The following is a 24,943-nucleotide window of genomic DNA, read 5'->3' on the forward strand; positions in this document are numbered from 1 at the left end:
AATATCTTCATGATTCTTATCAAACCAGGAATGAACCAAGATGTAAGAAGCTTGATTTGAAACCATTAATCAGTATAGAATAACCAGGAAGTTAAATAAATCTCATAGGAGTTATGAGGAAGAAGCTATCCCACTTTCTATTCAGATGATTCCAGATTAGTATGTTCGGACATATGGTAATATCTTCATGATTCTTATCAAATCAGGATGAACCAAGATATAAGAAGCTTGATTTGAAACCATTAATCAGTATATTATCCCCAGGAAGATGAATAAATCTCATAGGAGTTATGAGAAAGAAGCTATCCCACTTTCTATTCAGATGATTCCAGATTAGCATGTTCGGACATATGGGAATATCTTCATGATTCTTATCAAACCAGGATGAACCAAGATGTAAGAAGCTTGATTTGAAACCATTAATCAGTATATTATCCCCAGGAAGTTGAATAATCTCATAGGAGTTATGAGGAAGAAGCTATCCCACTTTCTATTCAAATGATTCCAGATTACCCTGTTCGGACATATGGTAAATATCTTCATGATTCTTATAAAACCAGGATGAACCAAGATGTAAGAAGCTTGATTTGAAACCATTAATCAGTGCAGAATCACCAGGAAGTTGAATAAATCTCATAGGAGTTATGAGGAAGAAGCTATCCCACTTTCTATTCAGATGATTCCAGATTAGCCTGTTCGGACATATGGCAATATCTTCATGATTCTTATCAAACCAGAAGGAACCAAGATGTAAGAAGCTTGATTTGAAACCATTAATCAGTATAGAATCAAAGGAAGTTGAATAAATCTCATAGGAGTTATGAGGAAGAAGCTATCCCACTTTCTATTCAGATGATTCCAGATTACCCTGTTCGGACATATGGTAATATCTTCATGATTCTTATCAAACCAGGATGAACCAAGATGTAAGAAGTTTGATTTGAAACATTAATCAGTATATAATCACCAGGAAGTTGAATAAATCTCATAGGAGTTATGAGGAAGAAGCTATCCCACTTTCTATTCAGATGATTCCAGATTACCCTGTTCGGACATATGGTAATATCTTCATGATTCTTATCAAACCAGGATGAACCAAAGATGTAAAAAGCTTGATTTGAACCATTAATCAGTGGTGAAAAAACCATTAATCAGTTATAGAAAGACCAGAAGTTGAATAAACCTCATAGGAGTTATGAGGAAGAAGCTATCCCACTTTCTATTCAGATGATTCCAGATTAGCATGTTCGGACATATGGCAATATCTTCATGATTCTTATCAAACCAGAAGGAACTAAGATGTAAGAAGCTTGATTTGAAACCATTAATCAGTATAGAATCCCAGGAAGTTAAATAAATCTCATAGGAGTTATGAGGAAGAAGCTATCCCACTTTTCTATTCAAATGATTCCAGATTAGCTGTTCGGACATATGGCTAATATCTTCATGATTCTTATCAAACCAGGATGAACCAAGATGTAAGAAGCTTGATTTGAAACCATTAATCAGTATATTATCCCCAGGAAGTTGAATAAATCTCATAGGAGTTATGAGGAAGAAGCTATCCCACTTTTCATTCAGATGATTCCAGATTAGCCTGTTCGGACATATGGTAATATCTTCATGATTCTTATCAAACCAGGATGAACCAAGATGTAAGAAGCTTGATTTAAAACCATTAATCAGTATAGAATCCCCAGGAAGTTGAATAAATCTCATAGGAGTTATGAGGAAGAAGCTATCCCACTTTCTATTCAGATGATTCCAGATTAGCCTGTTCGGACATATGGTAATATCTTCATGATTCTTATCAAACCAGGATGAACCAAGATGTAAGAAGCTTGATTTGAAACCATTAGAATACCAGGAAGTTGAATAAATCTCATAGGAGTTATGAGGAAGAAGCTATCCCACTTTCTATTCAGATGATTCCAGATTACCCTGTTCGGACATATGGTAATATCTTCATGATTCTTATCAAACCAGGATGAACCAAGATGTAAGAAGCTTGATTTGAAACCATTAATCAGTATAAATCACCAGGAAGTTGAATAAATCTCATAGGAGTTATGAGGAAGAAGCTATCCCACTTTCTATTCAGATGATTCCAGATTACCCTGTTCGGACATATGGTAATATCTTCATGATTCTTATCAAACCAGGATGAACCAAGATGTAAGAAGCTTGATTTGAAACATTAATCAGTATAAGAAACACCAGGAAGTTGAATAAATCTCATAGGAGTTATGAGGAAGAAGCTATCCCACTTTCTATTCAGATGATTCCAGATTACCCTGTTCGGACATATGGTAATATCTTCATGATTCTTATCAAACCAGGATGAACCAAGATGTAAGAAGCTTGATTTGAAACAATTAATCAGTATAGAATCACCAGGAAGTTGAATAAATCTCATAGGAGTTATGAGGAAGAAGCTATCCCACTTTCTATTCAGATGATTCCAGATTACCCTGTTCGGACATATGGTAATATCTTCATGATTCTTATCAAACCAGATGAACCAAGATGTAAGAAGCTTGATTTGAAACTATTAATCAGTATATTATCCCCAGGAAGTTGAATAAATCTCATAGGAGTTATGAGAAAAAAGCTATCCCACTTTCTATTCAGATGATTCCAGATTAGCATGTTCGGACATATGGTAATATCTTCATGATTCTTATCAAACCAGAAGGAACCAAGATGTAAGAAGCTTGATTTGAAACCATTAATCAGTATAAAATCACCAGGAAGTTGAATAAATCTCATAGGAGTTATGAGGAAGAAGCTATCCCACTTTCTATTCAGATGATTCCAGATTAGCCTGTTCGGACATATGGTAATATCTTCATGATTCTTATCAAACCAGGATGAACCAAGATTTAAGAAGCTTGATTTGAAACCATTAATCAGTATATATCCCCAGGAAGTTGAATAAATCTCATAGGAGTTATGAAAAAGATACTATCCCACTTTCTATTCAGATGATTCCAGATTAGCATGTTCGGACATATGGTAATATCTTCATGATTCTTATCAAACCAGGATGAACCAAGATGTAAGAAGCTTGATTTGAAACCATTAATCAGTATATTATCCCCAGGAAGTTGAATAAATCTCATAGGAGTTATGAGGAAGAAGCTATCCCACTTTCTATTCAGATGATTCCAGATTAGCATGTTCGGACATATGGTAATATCTTCATGATTCTTATCAAACCAGAAGGAACCAAGATGTAAGAAGCTTGATTTGAAACCATTAATCAGTATAGAATCACCAGGAAGTTGAATAAATCTCATAGAAGTTATGAGGAAGAAGCTATCCCACTTTCTATTCAAATGATTCCAGATTAGCTTGTTCGGACATATGGTAATATCTTCATGATTCTTATCAAACCAGGATGAACCAAGATATAAGAAGCTTGATTTTAAAACATTAATCATTATAGAATCACCAGGAAGTTGAATAAATCTCATAGGAGTTATGAGGAAGAAGCTATCCCACTTTCTATTCAGATGATTCCACATTAGCATGTTCGGACATATGGTAATATCTTCATGATTCTTATCAAACCAGAAGGAACAAGATGTAAGAAGCTTGATTTGAAAACCATTAATCAGTATATTATCAGGAAGTTGAATAAATCTCATAGGAGTTATGAGGAAGAAGCTATCCCACTTTCTATTCAGATGATTCCAGATTACCCTGTTCGGACATATGGTAATATCTTCATGATTCTTATCAAACAGAGATAAACCAAGATGTAAGAAGCTTGATTTGAAACCATTAATCAGTATAGAATGACCAGAAGTTGAATAAATCTCATAGGAGTTATGAGGAAGAAGCTATCCCACTTTCTATTCAGATGATTCCAGATTAGCCTGTTCGGACATATGGCAATATCTTCATGATTCTTATCAAACCAGAGAAGGAACTAAGATGTAATAAGCTTGATTTGAAACCATTAATCAGTATAAATCACCAGGAAATTTGAATAAATCTCATAGGAGTTATGAGGAAGAAGCTATCCCACTTTCTATTCAGATGATTCCAGATTACCCTGTTCGGACATATGGTAATATCTTCATGATTCTTATCAAACCAGGATGAACAAGATGTAAGAAGCTTGATTTTAAACCATTAATCAGTATAGAATCACCAGGAAGTTGAATAAATCTCATAGGAGTTATGAGGAAAAAGCTATCCCACTTTCTATTCAGATGATTCCAGATTAGCATGTTCGGACATATGGTAATATCTTCATGATTCTTATCAAACCAGAAGGAACAAAGATGTAAGAAGCTTGATTTGAAACCATTAATCAGTATATTATCCCCAGGAAGTTGAATAAATCTCATAGGAGTTATGAGAAAAAAGCTATCCCACTTTCTATTCAGATGATTCCAGATTAGCATGTTCGGACATATGGTAATATCTTCATGATTCTTATCAAACCAGAAGGAACCAAGATGTAAGAAGCTTGATTTGAAACCATTAATCAGTATTGAATCACCAGGAAGTTGAATAAATCTCATAGGAGTTATGAGGAAGAAGCTATCCCACTTTCTATTCAGATGATTCCAGATTAGCATGTTCGGACATATGGCATTATCTTCATGATTCTTATCAAACCAGAAGGAACTAAAATGTAATAAGCTTGATTAAACCATTAATCAGTATTGAATCACCAGGAAGTTGAATAAATCTCATAGGAGTTATGAGGAAGAAGCTATCCCACTTTCTATTCAAATGATTCCAGATTACGCTGTTCGGACATATGGTAATATCTTCATGATTCTTATCAAACCAGGATGAACCAAGATGTAAGAAGCTTGATTTGAAAACCATTAATCAGTATATTATCCCCAGGAAGTGTAAATAAATCTCATAGGAGTTATGAAAAAGCTATCCCAGTTTCTATTCAGATGATTCCAGATTAGCATGTTCGGACATATGGTAATATCTTCATGATTCTTATCAAACCAGGATGAACCAAGATGTAAGAAGCTTGATTTGAAACCATTAATCAGTATATTATCCCCAGGAAGTTGAATAAATCTCATAGGAGTTATGAGGAAGACGCTATCCCACTTTCTATTCAGATGATTCCAGATTAACATGTTCGGACATATGGCATTATCTTCATGATTCTTATCAAACCAGAAGGAACTAAAATGTAATAAGCTTGATTTGAAACCATTAATCTGTATTGAATCACCAGGAAGTTGAATAAATCTCATAGGAGTTATGAGGAAAGACGCTATCCCACTTTCTATTCAGATGATTCCAGATTAGCATGTTCGGACATATGGCAATATCTTCATGATTCTTATCAAACCAGAAGGAACCAAAATGTAAGAAGCTTGATTTGAAACCATTAATCAGTATTGAATCACCAGGAAGTTGAATAAATCTCAAAGGAGTTATGAGGAAGAAGCTATCCCACTTTCTATTCAGATGTTTCCAGATTAGCATGTTCGGACATATGGCAATATCTTCATGATTCTTATCAAACCAGAAGGAAGTAAAATATAAGAAGCTTGATTTGAAACATTAATCAGTATAGAATCACCAGGAAGTTGAATAAATCTCATAGGAGTTATGAGGAAGAAGCTATCCCACTTTCTATTCAGATGATTCCAGATTAGCCTGTTCGGACATATGGTAATATCTTCATGATTCTTATCAAACCAGGATGAACCAAGCTAAGGAAGCTTGATTTTAAACCATTAATCAGTATATTATCCCCAGGAAGTTGAAATAAATCTCATAGGAGTTATGAGAAAGAAGCTATCCCACTTTCTATTCAGATGATTCCAGATTAGCATGTTCGGACATATGGTAATATCTTCATGATTCTTATCAAACCAGAAGGAACAAAGATGTAAAAAGCTTGATTTGAAACCATTAATCAGTATATTATCACCAGGAAGTTGAATAAATCTCATAGGAGTTATGAGAAAGAAGCTATCCCACTTTCTATTCAGATGATTCCAGATTAGCATGTTCGGACATATGGTAATATCTTTCATGATTCTTATCAAACCAGAAGGAACCAAGATGTAAGAAGCTTGATTTGAAACCATTAATCAGTATTGAATCACCAGGAAGTTGAATAAATCTCATAGGAGTTATGAGGAAGACGCTATCCCACTTTCTATTCAGATGTTTCCAGATTAGCATGTTCGGACATATGGCAATATCTTCATGATTCTTATCAAACCAGAAGGAACTAAATGTAATAAGCTTGATTTGAAACCATTAATCAGTATTGAATCACCAGGAAGTTGAATAAATCTCATAGGAGTTATTAGGAAGAAGCTATCCCACTTTCTATTCAATGATTCCAGATTACGCTGTTCGGACATATGGTAATATCTTCATGATTCTTATCAAACCAGGATGAACCAAGATGTAAGAAGCTTGATTTGAAACCATTAATCAGTATATATCCCCAGGAAGTTGAATAAATCTCATAGGAGTTATGAAAAAGTATATCCCACTTTCTATTCAGATGATTCCAGATTAGCCTGTTCGGACATATGGTAATATCTTCATTATTCTTATCAAACCAGGATGAACCAAGATGTAAGAAGCTTGATTTGAAACCATTAATCAGTATATTAATCCCCAGGAAGTTGAATAAATCTCATAGGAGTTATGAGGAAAGACGCTATCCCACTTTCTATTCAGATGATTCCAGATTAGCTGTTCGGACATATGGCAATTATCTTCATGATTCTTATCAAACCAGAAGGAACTAAAATGTAATAAGCTTGATTTGAAACCATTAATCTGTATTGAATCACCAGGAAGTTGAATAGATCTCATAGGACTTATGAGGAAGACGCTATCCCACTTTCTATTCAGATGTTTCCAGACTAGCATGTTCGGACATATGGCATTATCTTCATGATTCTTATCAAACCAGAAGGAACTAAAATGTAATAAGCTTGATTTGAAACCATTAATCAGTATTGAATCACCAGGAAGTTGAATAAATCTCAAAGGAGTTATGAGGAAGACGCTATCCCACTTTCTATTCAGATGTTCCAGACTAGCATGTTCGGACATATGGCATTATCTTCATGATTCTTATCAAACCAGAAGGAACTAAAATATAATAAGCTTGATTTGAAACCATTAATCAGTATAGAATCATCAGGAAGTTGAATAAATCTCATAGGAGTTATGAGGAAGAAGCTATCCCACTTTCTATTCAGATGATTCCAGATTACCCTGTTCGGACATATGGTAATATCTTCCTGATTCTTATCAAACCAGGATGAACCAAGCTGTAGGAAGCTTGATTTTAAACTATTAATCAGTATATTATCCCCAGGAAGTTAATAAATCTCATAGGAGTTATGAGAAAGAAGCTATCCCACTTTCTATTCAGATGATTCCAGATTAGCATGTTCGGATATATGGTAATATCTTCATGATTCTTATCAAACCAGAAGGAACAAGATGTAAGAAGCTTGATTTGAAACCATTAATCAGTATATTATCCCCAGGAAGTTGAATAAATCTCACAGGAGTTATGAGGAAGAAGCTATCCCACTTTCTATTCAGATGATTCCACATTAGCATGTTCGGACATATGGTAATATCTTCATGATTGTTATCAAACCAGAATGAACCAAGATGTAAGAAGCTTGATTTGAAACCATTAGCCAGTATAGAATCACCAGGAAGTTGAATAAATCTCATAGGAGTTATGAGGAAGAAGTAATCCCACTTTCTATTCAAATGATTATAGATTACCCTGTTCGGACATATGGTAATATCTTCATAATTCGTATCAAACCAGAATGAACCAAGATGTAAGAAGCTTGACTTGAAACCATTTATAAGTGCAGAATGACCAGGAAGTTAAATAAATCTCATAGGAGTTATAAGGAATAAGCTATCCCACTTTCTATTCAGATGATTCCAGATTACCCTGTTTGGACATATGGTAATATCTTCATGATTCTTATCAAACAGGGATGAACCAAGATGTCAGAAGCTTGATTTGAAACAATTAATCAGTGCAGAATGACCAGGAAGTTAATAAATGTCATAGGAGTTATGAGAAAGAATCTATCCCACTTTCTATTCAAATTATTCCAGATTAGCATGTTACAAACTTATGGTAATATCTTCATGGTTCTTATCAAACCAGAAGGAACAAAGATGTAAGAAGCTTGATTTGAAACCATTAATCAGTATATTATCCCAGGAAGATGAATATATATCATAGGAGTTATGAGAAAGAAGCTATCCCACTTTCTATTCAAATGATTCCAGATTAGCATGTTCGGACATATGGTAATATCTTCATGATTCTTATCAAACCAGAAGGAACAAAGATCTAAGAAGCTTGATTTGAAACCATTAATCAGTATATTATCCCCAGGAAGTTGAATAAATCTCATAGGAGTTATGAGGAAGAAGCTATCCCACTTTCTATTCAGATGATTCCAGATTACCCTGTTCGGACATATGGTAATATCTTCATGATTCTTATCAACCCAGAAGGAACCAAGATGTAAGAAGCTTGATTTGAAACCATTAATCAGTATATTGTCCCCAGGAATTTGAATAAATCATATAGGACTTATGAGGAACAAGCTATCCAACTTTCTGTTCAGATGAATCCAGATTACCCTGTTCGGACATATGGTAATATCTTCATGATTCTTATCAAATCAGGATGAACCAAGATATAGGAGCTTGATTTGAAACCATTAATCAGTATATTATCCCCAGGAAGATGAATATATCTCATAGGAGTTATGAGAAAGAAGCTATCCCACTTTCTGTTCAAATGGTTTAAGATTAGCATGTTCGGACATATGATAATATCTTCATGATTCTTATCAAACCAGGATGAACCAAGATGTAAGAAGCTTGATTTGAAACCAATAATCAGTATTGAAACACAAGGAAGTTGAATAAATCTCATAGGAGTTATCAGGAACAAGCTATCCCACTTTCTATTTAAATTATTCCAGATTACCATGTTCGGACATATGGTAATATCTTCATGTTTCTTATCAAACAGGATGAACCAAGATGTAAGAAGCTTGATTTGAAACCATTAATCAGTATTGAATCACCTGGAAGTTGAATAAATCTCATAGGAGTTATGAGGAAGAAGCTATCCCACTTTCTATTCAAATGATTCCACATTACCCTGTTCGGACATATGGTAATATCTTCATGATTCTTATAAAACCAGGATGAACCAAGATGTCAGAAGCTTGATTTGAAACCATTAATCAGTGCAGAATGGCCAGGAAGTTAAATAAATCTCATTGGAGTTATGAGGAAGAAGCTATCCCACTTTCTATTCAGCTGATTTCCAGATTAGCATGTTCGGACATATGGCAATATCTTGATGTTTCTTATCAAACCAGAAGGAACTGATATACCATGGATTTACCCGTTTTTAACCATGGTATACTAGTGTTTTATTATATATTTAATCTGTTTTCTATCATGTTAGGTATGTTTTCAGGTTCAGGAGCTTTTTGTGATAAAGTGGTGTTTTTGGAGCATTTTGGAGTGCAAGAGATGATACACCCGAGTTGACCATTCAAGACCAAGTCGGAAGTCAACATTGCGATAAGAATTGATCGATACTCATCCAGAGTTGTTGATCGATGTAGCTGAGAAGATCCGCGTACTAGAAGATTATAATCGATCGATACACATCCAGTGTTGTCGATCGATATCGAGGACGAAATGGTTTAGCCGACTACTTCACCAAGACTTCACCAAATTACGAGATTGCCCCTGACGAGTTTTTAACCTAATGGAAATGCTTAAATATTCCTGCTAAGTGTTTTTGATGGCAACCTTCGAGAGAAGCAAGCTTTGAAGAGTCTAAGTTATCAAAAAGCAGAGAGTGTAAGAGAGAGACTAGATTTTTATTTGTTTTGAGAGATTGGAGAGATTTGTCATCTCCTTTCGTATTTCTACTCTGTTCTATCTATGCAATTCTTTCATCTATCTATTGTTATGAATTGCTTAGCTATGTCTGAGTAGTCTACTTGTTAGATCTAGGGTTTAAATAGGTTTGTGCGATTAGCCCCAAACTATAATTGCTAAGTTGTGATACTCATCAAATAGATTGCACCCTAAGCTTGTTCTAGAGTAGCTAACTAGAATATTGATCACTAGGATCTTTGATATCTTGAATTATCTGTTTGAACTAGTATCTCCTTGGAGAAGAGCTAACCGCCCTCCTTGAGATCTATTGTTCATTATCAGCTCGCGCCTAGGCATATCTAGAAGCCGTCGATCGATATCCCGACAGGTGAATCGATCGCCGAGCAAAAGGTGTATCGATCGATATCTCTAAAGGATATCGATCGACTCTTTTTATGTGTCAACATACGACAGTTGAGGCCAGAGATCTAGATTATTTAACCAGTGAGACATCACTGAGAGTTAAGCGACTGAGTTCTATAGTATCATGCAAACAACTTGTTAGGCATTTATAGGCATTATAATCTTCATTCCTGAATAAGAGCCCTAAATCTAGCACTCTTCATTTCATTTAAACAACCCATCATATTGTTAGTTAGAGCAAGTACCTTGCTCAAGTTAGGAATTGTTATTTACATTTTCATCTTTAAAATTAACTTCACCTAGGATTGATTAGTAGATTATATTTAATTGGTTCCCTAGCTCCTCGTGATTCGATCCCTAAGTACTACAGATGTACCTCTTATTTGAGAGAGTAAGCTCTACTGAGTAATTTGAGCACTATCAAATTTGGCGTCGTTGCCGGGGAGCTTTGATCGCCACTAGATTTAATCTTATTAATCTTAGGTTTTTCTTTTTTACCCCCTTTCTGATTAAAATTTTTCTTGTCTTTTCAGGTACATGCCCAGCAGTACCAGAAGCAACAGGGGAAATCAACTACTATTCTCATAAGATCCTGCACACTTGGATCGCTCAATCCGCAAAGACCTACGCTCCGCATCGATCGACAGAACCGCAGTACCGTCGATTGATACTCACGTTCAACCGTCGACCGACACTCAGACAGCACCGTCGACCGATACCGTTCGCCAATCCACATCGTTCGATACTACTCACCGTACATCGATCGATACTAACCCGAGAAGCATGGTTTCGATTGTTATTCTCACGCAGGACCAGAATGGAAACCTGTATGACCAAGATGGTCATCTGCGTAATGCAACAGGGCAGAAGCTAGATGCACAGGGAAACATAGTCCCTGAGCCTGAAGCTGAGGCTACAGGAGAAGCTCAAACACGATCGTTGGCAGACTACAATCGTCCAGACGAGTACTACACCAACAGATCAGCTATTCGACTTCTAGAGATTCAGAAGCCGAACTTCGTGCTCAAGCCTCAGTACTACTCTCTCGTGTCTCGAATACCTTATTCTGGGTTATCACACGAGCATCCTATGGACCATCTGGAGAGGTTCGAGGATCTTATTGCTGCTATTCGTATGGATAGAGTCCCTGAGGACTACCTACTCTGCAAGCTCTTCAAATACTCACTGTTTGGAGAAGCTTCACACTGGCTCAAGCAGCTACCTACAGGATCACTGACATCCTAGGCCGACATCAAAAACGCCTTCCTGCGTAATTTCATTGATGAGGCACGCGCTGAGGACTTAAGGAGCAAAATCGCCACTTTCGCGCAAAAGCCTGGTGAGACTTTTAAAGACGCGTGGATCAGATTTAAGTTCTTCCAGCGAGACTGTCCACACCATGGATTCAATGAAGTGCAGCTGCTAAGCACTTTCTACAGAGGTATCGCCTTGAGGTATCTGATGGCTCTTGATACTGCTAGCGAGGGGAACTTCAACACCAGGAATCCAATAAAGGCTGTGAGACTTATTGAGAACCTAGCCAACAGCAGCAGCACCAAGAACACTGACTCTGACAAGAAGAAATCGGTTGCAGCCATCGGAGAAGACCAGATGAATGAAGTCATAGCCAATATAGATGATTTACATGCATTTTTGGGGCAGCCAGTCTGTTCAGTTGAAGAAGGAGAGGCTAGAGAAGATGATACAGAGGAAGATGTGAACTACATTGGAGGTACTAGATTTCAGAGATTTGGAAACCAGAGTGGAAACATAAACTTTTTTGGCAGTGGTCAGAAGAGTAACTACAACCAGAGTTCACAGTATCAGAAACCCTTCACCAACACCAGGAACTACAGCAACTCAGCTTACCAAAACCCACCACCACTCACCCAGGAGAGTAAGTTTGATGCCATGATTGATAGAGTTCTAGAAGGTCAGCAGAAGCTTACAGTAGACTTTAACAAGGATAGACACCATTTGCACTCAAGTTAAGAAACTTGAGACACAGATTGTCCAGACTGAAGACTCTATCAGGAGAATTGGAACTTCTAAGGAAGTAGGGGAAGGAAGCAGGAAACACCACGTGAATGCCATTATAGATGATGATTTCTGGCAAGTGGTGAAACAGGAGAAGCTACAAGAAGGAGACTTTGAAGTGGAAAGTTCACTAAGTCTCGGAGGATCACAATGGCGTCGATCAACACCAACTAGTCCACATCGATCGACACCAACGATGTCATTTCCGGATTCGATTGCAGATTGCAACGCGGTTAGGATATTGACACATGCTGATTTCATGGCTTCGCATCCTCACCCACCCACCCACACCTACAAAGATATCGACCGACGAGACGAGCCACTCATCGATCGACAAAAAGATGAGAGACGTATCGATCAACCCTTATCTCCACCTATCGATCGACGCGCACCTCTCACATACCGAGTGAAACTACCATCGATAGACAGCAACCGAATCAATGCACTCAGACCCACACCGAAACCACAAGCTAATCCTACAGAGACTACTGGTAACCCTTCAAACACTACACATACATCAGAGGGAACTGAAGGAAGAAGGTTAATGAGTAGGAAGGAGAAGACTCCTAAGAACCTTAAGAGGGAAGCTAATGAAAAGGAGATTGATGGTTTCACTAAGAGAGTTATCAGAATCCCACTAGAGAAACCCTTTGAGGAGGTTTACTTCACAAGTAGATTGTGGATGTTCTTCAGACAAACAAGGGAGACTGAAAATGACATTAGAAGAAGGTTTGACAATGTCAGAGAAGATATGAGGAAAATGATTACATAGAAGAAAAAGAATGATCCTGGGAAGTTTGCAATACCCTGAGTAGTACAAGGGATTGAATTTCCTCATGCACTATGTGACACTGGTTCATCAGTCAGCATCTTACCAAAGGTCATGACAGACCATCTGGGTCTGCAAGTAGAGTCTTCACCAGAGATCTTTACATTTGTGGATTACACTCAGAAAAACTCTGGAGGCTTGATCAGAGTCCTGGAAGTTCAGATTGGTAATACTATCATCCCTGTGGATTTTCATGTCCTAGTGATAGTGCTCAAATTACCCAATAGAGCTTACTCTCTCAAATAAGAGGTGCAGCTGTAGTACTTAAGGATCGAATCACGAGGAGCTAGGGAACCAATTAAATAAAATCTACTAATCAATCCTAGGCAATGTTGGTTTATATGATGGAAATAAAAAGTAACAATTCCTAAAATGAGTAAGGTAGTTGCTCTAACTAACAATATGATGGGTTGTTTAAATGTGATAAAGAGTGCTAGACATAGGGTTTCTATTCAGGAATGGAGATTATAATCTCTATAAATGCTTTAACAAGTTGCTTGCATGATACTATAGATCTCAGCCGCTTAACTCAAGTGAAGTATCACTGGTTAATATATCTAGATCTCTGGCCACACCTTTCGCATGATGACACAGAAAAAGAGTCGGTCGATATTCTTTTGAGATATCGAGCGATACACCTTTCGCAGCGCCGATCGACTCACCTATCGGGATATCGATCGACGGTTCTAGATCTGCCTAGGCGCGAGCCGAATATGACCACAAGGTCTCAAGGAGGAACTGTCGTTCTTCTCAACGGGAGACAGGCAAGCTCAAATGGATAATTCAAGATAATCAAAGATCCTAGTGATCTATGTTCTAGTTAGCTAATTTAAAACAAGCATATGGTGCAATCCATTTGATGAGTATCACAACTTAGCAATTATAGTTTGGGGTTAATCCCACAAACCTATTTGAACCCTAGATCTAACAAGTAGACTACTCAGACATAGCTAAGCAATTCATAACAATAGATAGATGAAAGAATTGCATAGATAGAATAAAGTAGAAATACAAAAGGAGATGAGAAATCTCTCCAATCTCTCAAACACAAATAAAACTCTAGTCTCTCTCTCACACTCTCTGCTTTGAGGGTTGTTAAAAGCTTGCTTCTTTCGAAGGTTGCCGTCAAAAGACACTTAGCAGGAATATTTAAGCATTTCCATTAGGTTAAAAACTCGTCAGGGGCAATCTCGTAATTTGGTGAAGTCTTAGTGAAGTAGTCGGCTAAACCATTTCGTCCTCGATATCGATCGACAACACTGGATGTGTATCGATCGATTATAATCTTCTAGTACGCGGATCTTCTCAGCTACATCGATCGACGACTCAGGATGAGTATCGATCGATTATAATCACAATGTTGACTTCCGACTTAGTCTTGAATGGTCAACTCGGGTATATCATCTCTTGTACTCCAAAATGCTCCAAAAACATCATTTTCTCACAAAATGCTCCTGAACCTGAAAACATACCTAACAGGCTAGAAAACAGATTAAATATATAATAAAATACTAGTATACCATGATTAAAAACGGGTAAAATCCATGGTATATCACCTAGACATCAAGATAAATTGGAACTCTTCCCTCTTACTTGGAAGAGCATTTATGGCTACAGTAGGAGCTATATGTGACATGAGCACCAACAGGATGTGCTTGACTATGATAAATCCAGAGATCCACTACGACCCTGTCAAGCTTGGCAAACCACCAGCCAAAACCGTGGTAAAAGAAGATGATCTTGGTATCATTGCAGTTTGTCATTGTGAAGTCGAGTACGAGACATAGTACTCGTGATCTTTCAACAGCACCTTAACCTCATCGATCGACACCAGCAAGTCAGAAGAGATCGACACCAAACATGGATTATCGATCGACAGAGACCCACCAGATGATGAACTCGATCTACCAGATCATTGCTACCCGAATTTCGCCATCCCACCCATCAGTAAAGAAGATGATTACTCAGTAAGGAGTTGGGCAGATAGAGGATTTCATGAGAGTTTCGCAGTAGATATAGCTAGATCTTCCCACAGTGGAGACCACAGTGAAGAATATGATGAAGATTATTGGGAAGAGAGAGCTTGGGAAAACTACTTGGAGAATGATAGATCTGCAAATCGATTCCCAAAATCGATCGACATCAAGCGCCCACCATCGATCGATTATCTACTTCACCCAGCAAAACGAAATCGTCCATCGATCGACATCGCCAGCATCACATCGATCGATATTGACCCGGACGACTTAAAGGACAAAATCGGAATTTCACCGATTAGGACAACACATGGGTATATAAGGTTGACAACACCAGCTACGAAAATTCAAACCTCAACACCTTATACCCAGCAGCTTCCAGCATTCAGAAACTTAACAATGGAGGACTGCAACTGATAGACCCAAGGAAAGACACTCGACCGGTAAGGTTGATATGGACTCTGATCCGGAAGGATAGAGAACTGGTGGGATGAATGGCGACACAATGGGATGCGGAAAGGCCCAATGATACTACCAGACTTCGATCGTTGCCGGATGTGACGCACCGGTCCAACAAAAGAAGGATCGAGACTTGGAGATAACCTCACCAAGAAACTAAGAAATGTTCAACCAAGAACAAAGAGAGAAAATCTCAAAAGAAAGGAAAAATCGATGTGATTGAAATGATCAAAGTGTTTACATATATTTACTACTTTGAGTCAAAGAAAGAAATAAAGAAAGTGCGGAAAAACATTGCATAGAAAATACAAATTTGACTAGATCTAGTCAAAGTGTGGAAAACAAGGAAGACCAGTCAAAGCGGTGATTTTGATGCAGTCTTGGTCAAGGGTGCGGACTCTGATGTAGATTGGTCAAGATTCGTCCAAGCGTCCAGGTGCATCCATGATGATCGGGTCCATGACAATAAGGAGAAGGACGCATGCGGGCTGGTCGGGCTGGTTGGCCTGGTGATCTTCATGAACGGAATGAGCTGATGGGTTGACACGGTCAGTAAATTCAGCACGATCTGAAGGTAAAACCTCGGTTTGGTCGAGCTGGTAAACAAGAACGTCACCTTGAGCCGTGTCCATGAACCAAAAGGGACGGTGCTCGATTTTGGTTCTATCATACTCTCCCTCTTCAAAAGGATTTCTCCTTAAATCCATTTTACCTGAATCAAAAGAAAATGAATCAGACAAAAAGAATTTTAAAAACATGAAAAATTCAATGAAGAAAAAATTTGGAGAGAAACTTCCTTGGAGTTTTGAAGTCATTTTCTTCAAGTACTTCCATCTCCAAAGCCTAGGCTGATAAGCAAGGTCACTGTTTTCATTTCTTTGAGACTGAACCTGCCTTTCCTGGATACTCAAAACAAACACTAAAAGACCAGGATCAAATGTGCAAGACAAATACTTGTTCAAATAAAAAATCAAGATATCTTTTCCAAGGACAAGTAGCACATCTTTCAGCCTGTCAAGATGCACAACAAAGTAGATATTACAGACCAAAATATTATCAAGATATGCAATAATATTATTCATTTTCAAGACGTGCATATCATTCTCAACACCTGAACACACAAGCTTAAGTTCAGATTGAGAATCAATTATCAAAGACTCGAGATATTTTTTAAAGAAAGTGTTGTAGACCACAATATCATCAAGGCTCAAAACAAAACAATGATCACGAGATGATCTCAGAAAATGCCATGTTTTATCAGTTTTAGAACTCACAAGATCAGGCTGCAAAACATAATCACAAAATTCAAGATCACAAAAATCATTTTCAGTTCTAAACAATTTATTTTCCAGCAACTGTTTAATCAAGAAACGGTCCAAGACAAGAGAAGATGCAAAAAAATCACCAGTAATCAGTGTATGTCTAGAAGAACTCAGATCAAAACCAATGCCTTTGAAATCAAATGAATCAAACGATTTTCTAGCACAGAAATCGGTTTGTTGCAAACTATGATCAAATGACTTTTCAAGAGAATGAAAACCTTTGTTATGTTCCAAGAACTGATCAAAGCTCAAAATAATTCCATAATTGATGCCATTGACATTCTGAAAACATTGTTGATCAAGAAGTTCATCAGGTTTAAAAATTTTAAAAGAATTAATTATATTTTCGAAAACAGATTTTGAAACACAAAATTCTTTCATCTTGTCAAGACCAAAATGAGTCACAACATGAGAACTAATCTTGACAAACATGTCAGGAAGAGAATTAAGCAAATCAGAGTTCTCACAGTGCTTTTGAAAGTCAGGAGACAAAGGGGGAGGAGATGTGCCGGGATCAAAGCATAGATGACTCTCCATAGCGATGGATGTGATGCTTGTTGTTTCCTCATCAAATACTGGACCAGGTTCGTCCTCCTCATCAAAGATAGGACCTATATCTTCATCCAAGGGTTCAGTAGAGTCAAGACGTGGCCCTTGATGTGGATAATCCAGTGGCTCTTCCTCAAAAACCTGTGGAGACAAAACAAGACTACTCGGATGCTCCGGTTGCAAAAAGGTTAGTTCAGCAATAGTCTGTTCATTATCATTCATAAACTCAGTTTTAAAATAAGGAAGATCACAATTTTCTTCACAAGACATCAGATTATCAATCAGCTCTTCTTCATATTCATCAAAAGTAGGTAATGAATCTGAAAAATATTTAAACTCTTCAACATGGTTTTCAGATTCACCTTGGGTTTTCTCAGTGATGAATAGAGATTGATCAGCTGCTGGGGCACGTGTGGATGTGCTCTTCTCATTGATCTTACTGGCGTCCTTTAGGGATTTCATCATGCCCTTCTCAAAGTAGTCACTAAACTCTTGGACATCAAACTGAAAAGATCGCCTTTTTGGAACAAATTCTCCTTTGGACGATTTGACTTGTTCCTTGCTCCTCCTCTTTGGGTTTTCCTGCACACTAACGAACTCATCAAAATTGTTCAAAGAATATTTAAATGGAGGTTGAGAGACAGATGGTCGTGGGGACTTCTCCTTGCTACTTCTCCGGTGAAGACCAAACATTTTAACCTGAAAATCTCAACCCAAAAGTTAGTAGATAAAATTCCTCACTCTCTCAAGTGTTTTCTCTCAGATTTTATGGTGATCAAACAAGTTTCTTCTCAATGTTCTAAGAGAACAGATCAAGGAATCCCAATGGGCAAATCCAAGCAATATCAAAGTGTTTAAGATAGAAAGATAAGAGATTTAAAAGGGGAACCCGCCTTAACCACCTCAAAGGCCGGATTTCTCTTCGGCCAGCAGGCTTTCTCTTCCACCACCACACCACAAAACAAATCAAACTTTGGAATTTTTTTTTTTTGAACTTTTTTTTTTTTTTTTTTACAGCATAAACTTAGATCTTTTTTTTTAAATAAGGTTGGTAATGAGGGGCCCGGGTTCAAGAAAGGTAGAAGAAGAAGTGTTTAAAGAAAATGAAAAGATGAGAAGATGGAATGATATAGAGTTACCGGAAGAGTGGCTCTGATACCAAATGATAGACCCAAGGAAAAGCACTCGACCGGTAAGGTTGATATGGACTCTGATCCGGAAGGATAGAGAACTGGTGGGATGAATGGTGACACAATGGGATGCGGAAAGGCCCAATGATACTACCAGACTTCGATCGTTGCCGGATGTGACGCACCGGTCCAACAAAAGAAGGATCGAGACTTGGAGATAACCTCACCAAGAAACTAAGAAATGTTCAACCAAGAACAAAGAGAGAAAATCTCAAAAGAAAGGAAAAATCGATGTGATTGAAATGATCAAAGTTTTTACATATTTATACTACTTTGAGTCAAAGAAAGAAGTAAAGAAAGTGCGGAAAACATTGCATAGAAAATACAAATTTGACTAGATCTAGTCAAATTGTGAAAAACAAGGAAGACCAGTCAAAGCGGTGATTTTGATGCAGTCTTGGTCAAAGGTGCGGACTCTGATGTAGATTGGTCAAGATTCGTCCAAGCGTCCAGGTGCATCCATGATGATCGGGTCCATGACAGTAAGGAGAAGGACGCATGCGGGCTGGTCGGGCTGGTTGGCCGGGTGATCTTCATGAACAAAATGAGTTGATGGGTTGACACGGTCAGTAAATTCAGCACGATCTGAAGGTAAAACCTCGGTTTGGTCGAGCTGGTAAACAAGAACGTCACCTTGAGCCGTGTCCATGAACCAAAAAGGACGGTGCTCGATTTTGGTTCTATCAGCAACACCATGAACAATCGATCCAACCCTGCAGCTAGACGATCACCGTCGATCGCCACCACCACATCACCATCGATCGACGCCTTCAACAGAGCTCAATCTCGATTTCATGATCCTTATGATATCAGGAATGTTTTAGGGACACAAATGGCTATGCAAGAGCAATGAATGGAAGAGTTCTGCACATAACCAGAGAGGACATAGCAGACATCCTCCAAGTTTCTAATGGACTGGAAAACCTGTTCACACAACAACGTGGCCATCCAGACATCCTAGCTCACATCCAGGATAACCACCACGTCACCATAAGAGAGGATACAGTTCCTCAAAGTTTCGGTCAACCCAGGAGTTCACCATCGATCGACATCGTTTCATCACCATCGATCGACGGCGGATATCCCAGATCGATCGACAGAGCAAGAGTCAGATCGCCCGACAAACGTTTGGAGTTTGGACGACGTGCCTTTAATACCGATGGATCCAGGAGATTCAAATGGGAAGCAAAGGATGAATATGGTGTCTACAGAGATGAGTTTGGCCATGCTAGAGGAGTTAATGGTGAAATCATCCCTGTTACCAAGGAGCACATAAGGAGAATTCTGGAGAGAGCATCTCTTTTTTCCAAAGGTTGCTTACGCCTTCCAGAACACATACGCCCTTACCATGCATACAAACCACCACCAGTACCCTACAGCAGAGAGGAGATAGATGATATGGTGACTGATGTATGGAGAGCTCAGGCACACCTTGAGGCAGACATGCGCACATTGGTGGAAGACACTTTCCAGCCTTTGGATATCAGCTACAAGGATTTCCAAAGTGACATGGCTGAGATAAGAATGGAGATTGGAAACATATTAACCATGCTTGAGAAGGAAGCTACGCCACCAGTATCGATCGACACAGTACATGTACCATCGATCGACATCGGCAAGACTACATCCAAGGACCGACCTGAATGTTCATCACCTAAGAGAGATGAATGGGAGATGGCTTACATCAATACACGGATTGGAGACGTCTACAGCCCTCTACACAACAATGTCGAATGGTTAAGCAAGAGGATAAATCTTCTACAGAAGGAGCTAGCATCAATTCGCAAGAAAGATCAGGCTCAGAATGCTACTTTTCCATCGATCGACACACAGTCTTTTCCGTCGATCGACACAAGGTTCGCAGTACTGGAAGATAGGATGAAAGCATACGAGGAAAAGCACGATCATTTAAGTTCACCTATCATGCGATACCTGGATACACTTTCACAGCAGCTGAACGAGCTACAACAAGACATGAGGAGAGTTCAAGATCATCTTGGTCTTCGTGACAGAAACGCGACATCGATCGACAGGCCTAGACCGATATCGATCGACATCGAGCCACCACCAGTGAAGAGAGCATGCACTACAGCAGAAGTTGATCAGATCAAACACGAGCTGTACGAAGCTATGAATGCTATGGAGGAGAGACTCAACGAACGAAGTGATGACATTGACGACACTCTCAACGAAAGAGTGACCAACCTTTGCAGAGCTACTGGTCTATTGAAGAATGAGATACGCAGTATGCAGAGAATTCTTGAGTACCAAGGCCAACATTCAGAATCGATCGACACAGTTGACACTGAATCGACCGACATAACTCCTAGCAAAACGACCGACGCACAAGTTGTAGCATCGATCGACACCGAGTCCTTGGCAGATCAAGATCAGCAAATTCATGACCAGCACGACACAGAACAACATGAAAAACTGTCTGAGCATTCAACATTTGATTTCTATCAGCATCAGTTTGACATGAAAGATTTGGACAGAAGGTTGCAAGTCATCAAAGCAGAATTAGCAAATATACATCCTTGATGGACAAGATCAGATGAAGCCACAAGAAGCTTCACTGCTACTGAGTCCAGAGATGAGGGAAATGTTTGCCCACCAGCAAACAACAACCCCCACTGCACCCCCTGAGTCACACACCTACCAAAGTCAAGCTAAATGACTATAACAAAGCACTGAGTGGGAGGCAACCCACTATTAGGTTTTCTTTTATTTTCTTTTTAAGTTATTTTTTATTTTTATTTTTATTTTTCGGATTTGTTTTTGCAGTTTTTATAAGATCCGAGTAGAATGATGATTCCATCGACCGACACGTACCATTCATATCGCTCGACACCACACGACCATTACTAACGATCGACGTACACCCCTACGAATCTATCTTGTTATATTTATTTCTTATGATTTATTTTATTTACCTCACTCCGGCTGTGTTACACTGGGACAGTGTAATTTAAGTCTGGGGGGAGTTTACTAATATGTGTTTTTATTTTGGTTTTTATTTAAAATGTTTTTCAAAATTATTTTTCACATAAGTATTAAATAGGGACATTGATATAGATTTATATTTGATTGACTGACCACTCTTTAGCACCATTCTAGATTTACTGATTGCATATAGTACTAAAGATGCTAAAATGGATCGACATGTCACCTATATACACTAGCTGAGATTGTTTGAAGGAACCAAAGCTGACCTCCAACACTAATACTGACTTATTTGCTTGTCTTGGGCTTGGAAATCACTGGATCGGAATCCTCTTACAAGTCTGGAAGGTAAAAAGTCTGTGTGTTTCTGGTTCCCTTCCTTCTCTCTCTTCGGCATCTCAAAGATCTAAATTTCTGTTATAAAGATTGAAATGATTTCTTGAGAGGCAGAGGGGTAGGAGTGTTTCCTGCGACCCCAGTATTCAAAATCTCAAGGATGATAACACATTGTGGAAACGAGGGATAGGTAAATTACCAAAGACCCCAGTATTTGCTACACTTTGTCAAAAAAAATGTATGAGTTACAAATGCAAATGTCAATAAGATAGACTAGATGACCTTTGTGGCATCGAAACCTATTGAAATTGAAACTAATAACAGATTCAGAGAAGAGAGATGAGGGGAGAAAGGGATCAGAGAAGACTACCTGTGTGTTCAGATACTTGTTTGAGTTGAATCCATGTGTCCTTTGATCGATACTCCCAAGGTAAAGCCTGCACTTTTATTTTATGTTCAGAAATGAGGTTAGTAGAGGGGAATGTCAGATGAGATTTGCTAAGTTGTTGACTAGATTAGTTTGGTTGCTAAGCTAGGATAAGGCATAATGAAATTATGTGATTAGGATGTTTAGATATGAATTGCAAACCCATAGAGTGATGACTTCAATATTTTGAATCTTTGAGTTCCTACTGTTTTCAAACATTTTCCAAAGATTACTGTTTTTGCTTGAGGACAAGCAAAGGAGTAAGTCTGGGGGAGTTGATATACCATGGATTTTACCCGTTTTTAACCATGGTATACTAGTGTTTTATTATATTTTAATCTGTTTTCTAGCCTGTTAGGCATGTTTTCAGGTTCAGGAGCGTTTTGTGATAAAGTGGTGTTTTTGGAGCATTTTGGAGTGCAAGAGATGATACACCCGAGTTGACCATTCAAGACCAAGTTGGAAGTCAACATTCCGATAATAATCGATCGATATCTCATCCAGAGTTGTCGATCGATGTAGCTGAGAAGATCCGCGTACTAGAAGATTATAATCGATCAATACACATCCAGTGTTGTCGATCGATATCGAGGACAAAATGGTTTAGCCGACTACTTCACCAAGACTTCACCAAATTATGAGATTGCCCCTGACGAGTTTTTAACCTAATGGAAATGCTTAAATATTCCTGCTAAGTGTTTTTGACGGCAACCTTCGAGAGAAGCAAGCTTTGAAGAGTCTAAGTTATCACAAAGCAGAGAGTGTGAGAGAGAGAGACTAGAGTTTTACTTGTTTTGAGAGATTGGAGAGATTTGTCATCTCCTTTTGTATTTCTATTCTATTCTATCTATGCAATTCTTTCATCTATCTATTGTTATGAATTTCTTAGCTATGTCTGAGTAGTCTACTTGTTAGATCTAGGGTTTAAATAGGTTTTTGGGATTAGCCCCAAACTATAATTGCTAAGTTGTGATACTCATCAAATAAATTGCACCCTAAGCTTGTTCTAGAGTAGCTAACTAGAATATAGATCACTAGGATCTTTGATATCTTGAATTATCTGTTTGAACTAGTATCTCCTTGGAGAAGAGCTAACCGCCCTATTTGAGATCTAGTTTTCATTATCAGCTCGCGCCTAGGCATATCTAGAAGCCGTCGATCAACATACGACATGCCCAACAGTACCAGAAGCAACAAGGAAAATCAACTACTATTCTCATAAGATCCTGCACACTTGGAACGCTCAATCCGCAAAGACCTACGCTCCGCATCGATCGACAGAACCACAGTACCGTCGACTGATACTCACGTTCAACCGTCGACCGACACTCAGACAACACCGTCAACCGATACCGTTCGCCGATCCACATCGTTCGATACTACTCACCGTACATCGATCGATACTAACCCGCGAAGCATGGTTGCGATTGTTATTCTCACGCAGGACCAGAATGGAAACCTGTATGACCAAGATGGTCATCTGCGTAATGCAACATGGCAGAAGCTAGATGCACAGGGAAACATAATCCCTGAGCCTGAAGTTGAGGCTACAGGAGAAGCTCAAACACGATCGTTGGCAGACTACAATCGTCCAGACGAGTACTACACCAACATATCAGCTATTCGACTTCCAGAGATTCAGAAGACGAACTTCGATCTCAAGCCTCAGTACTTTTCTCTCGTGTCTCAGATACCTTATTCTGGGTTATCACACGAGCAACCTATGGACCATCTGGAGAGGTTCGAGGATCTTATCGCTGCTATTCGTATGGATGGAATCCCTGAGGACTACCTACTCTGCAAGCTCTTCAAATACTCACTGATTGGAGAAGCTTCACACTGGCTCAAGCAGCTACCTACAGGATCACTGACATCCTGGGCCGACATCAAAAACGCCTTCCTGCGTAATTTCTTTGATGAGGCACGCGCTGAGGACTTAAGGAGCAAAATCGCCACTTTCGCGCAAAAGCCTGGTGAGACTTTTAAAGACGCGTGGAGCAGATTTAAGTTCTTCCAGCGAGACTGTCCACACCATGGATTCAATGAAGTGCAGCTGCTAAGCACTTCCTACAGAGGTATCGCCTTGAAGTATCAGATGGCTCTTGATACGGCTAGCGAGGAGAACTTCAATACCAGGAATCCAATAGAGGCTGTGAGACTTATTGAGAACCTAGCCCGCAGCAGCAGCACCAAGAACACTGACTCTGACAAGAAAAAATCGGTTGCATCCATCGGGTAAGCTCTACTGGGTAATTTGAGCACTATCAGGAACCAAGATGTAAGAAGCTTGATTTGAAACAATTAGTCAGTATATAATCACCAGGAAGTTGAATAAATCTCATAGGAGTTATGAGGAAGAAGCTATCCCACTTTCTGTTCAGATGATTCCAGACTACCCTGTTCTGACATATAGTAATATCTTCATGATTCTTATCAAAACATGAAGAACCAAGATGTAAGAAAATTGATTTGAAACATTAATCAGTATAGAAACACCAGGAAGTTGAATAAATCTCATAGGAGTTATGAGGAAC

Source organism: Raphanus sativus, chromosome 7 (genome assembly GCF_000801105.2).
Source record: "Raphanus sativus cultivar WK10039 chromosome 7, ASM80110v3, whole genome shotgun sequence".
Taxonomy (NCBI): domain Eukaryota; kingdom Viridiplantae; phylum Streptophyta; class Magnoliopsida; order Brassicales; family Brassicaceae; genus Raphanus; species Raphanus sativus.